This window comes from Temnothorax curvispinosus, unplaced genomic scaffold, assembly GCF_003070985.1.
Source record: "Temnothorax curvispinosus isolate PA1 unplaced genomic scaffold, ASM307098v1 QBEX01015898.1, whole genome shotgun sequence".
Taxonomy (NCBI): Eukaryota; Metazoa; Arthropoda; class Insecta; order Hymenoptera; family Formicidae; genus Temnothorax; species Temnothorax curvispinosus.
In genome coordinates, this window is record NW_020225678.1 from 170,322 (window position 1) to 172,467 (window position 2,146).

The 2,146-nt window shown below is 41.0% G+C and overlaps 1 long non-coding RNA gene across 1 annotated transcript; it reads left to right on the forward strand.

Annotated features, from left to right (window-relative positions):
- LOC112466121 lies at positions 1-1,439 on the forward strand. Its single transcript, XR_003042105.1, has 3 exons — positions 1-115; positions 737-1,088; positions 1,389-1,439. It is a non-coding gene; the product is annotated as an uncharacterized LOC112466121 (long non-coding RNA).
- Positions 1,440-2,146: the final 707 nt, after the last annotated feature.

Below are 2,146 nucleotides of genomic sequence, written 5' to 3' on the forward strand. Positions count from 1 at the left end.
CCGCGAACGTTCTCGCGTTCACTCAAGCGTCACGTAATCAACACATTATCCACCCGTGCGCTCGCCTAATCCTCTCGCAAGCGTGTCGCGGCGACGCGATCGTTTCTCGAGACAGGTATATATCTCGCGCGCGATTCGCACACGAGGGTATATGTAATTGTAGATTGCGATAATCGTGGACGACGACCGTTTCTTCAAACAGCGACGCTGTTATTCGGGTATAGATGTGTACATCCTACCTTGCTCCGTTGCTCGGTCTCGTCACTCTCGTCTCTTCTCACTCTCGTGTCGACGATGTTCGGCCATCTTCGGATCAAAAGTACGAAGTGACGCGGAGAGCACCGAATCGAGCGATTCAAAAAGAAAGCCTTCTTTTTGAATCGCTCGCTGCGGTGCTCTGCGCGTCACTTCATATTACTTTCGATCCGAAAATGGCCGAACATCGTCGACACGAAATTGACGAGACTAACGTGAGCCACGAAACGCAAGGTATGTACATATCTGTATCCGAATAACAGCGTCGCTGTTTGGAGAGATAAAATATACAGATTGTACACTTTCGGGAGTTATAAACGTTTCGCATCGCGCGATATCGAGTTTCTATTACCCAGAGACGAAACATCGCGTTTTAATTGTATACATACACTACTACATATACGTAGTCGCTGAATCGCGCGGCGTCAACCGCGTGAATTGCCGCGGTAGTATAACTTACTCCATTTGGATTTTTTTCTAGCGACGGCTTAACGGAACGTGTCGCTGAGTGGGTGAGTGGGTCGGCACGTCGGTCGGCACTCGTTGGCACGCGATTAATTAGCAAATTACAGTCGCGATTAATCCCGTGTTGTAACATATCAACCGCGTAGCGTAAATTCGTAGCGCGTCTCGGATCGATACGCTGTGAGATTCATTCGTTTTGTATATCCATCGCGCGCGAGCCCGCGAGCGGCCGACAAAGCTGACATAACCGTGTTTTCGCGAGTGCGTGACGTATGAGTGCCGAGACTGCCGAGCAAGCGACAACTCGGAGGAGCCTGAGAGGAGGAAGCGGCTTAGGAAGCATCGGGCGACAGCGGAGCATCCACGGGGTAAGCATTTGAATATTATTTCCCGGGTAAAAGGTATTTATATATAACTGTTTATAGTTATATTCGAAACTTGGATTACTTGTGTAAAAGCTAAAGAATTTTGCGTTTATACGTATATATTAAATAAAGTTTCATGAAAATATACACTTGGAGAAAAAACTTTCTCGAAAATTGTGCGTATTGCTCTTAAGTTGAAAAATGAATAAAAATTTCGATGCACGCGCGAGTAATAATTATTTCCTAAAATGTTAATTATTTTTGGCACTGCTGTAATTTGGATATATTATTTGTGTTTTACAGATCAACCAGGTTACAACGTAGTTACAACTCCGCTGCTGCGCATCGTATCGGTGAGTCAAATTATCTTTTATTTTAAGTCGAGATAAAATAAAACTGTAAAAGAATATCAAAGATAGGTTGTTATAGACAGATAATATTCTATAGATCTATTATACAAGGTGAATCACTAAAAATGTTAATACTTTTGAAACTGAACGAGATAGGAAAATCTTATTTTTCAGCGACTGTTTGATATCGAAGCGGATATCGTATTACGAAGTTCATTTTTTCATCCGTTTTGATACCAAATAGTCGTTGGAAAATAAGAATTTCATATCTCGTCCAGTTTCAGAAATATTAGCATGTAACACCTTGAGTGATTCACCCTTCTTAAGATGAATTGGTTAGAACAAATTACAATTATTAGAGTAAACCGATATTTAATCCTGGAAACGTTCGAACATTTCGCCGATTTATTACGTACGGCGGAAGCACAGTAATGAGCTCATAAAATAGAGCTCACTGTATCGACGCATTATTTATTAGCACTGTTTGGTATCTTGCGGTACAACAGAATAATTACGAGACACACCAATTACGTGAGATCGATACGGAATTAAACACACGGGCATATAAACGAAAAAATGGGAAAGGTCTCACAGATAGAATAAGATAAAGAAAAATATCTAAATAATAGTAATACTCACAAAAAATAGTGATTTTCAAATCTAATAAAAATAGTATTTTTTATTCTTTTTGCTAAGCGCTCTATATGCAGA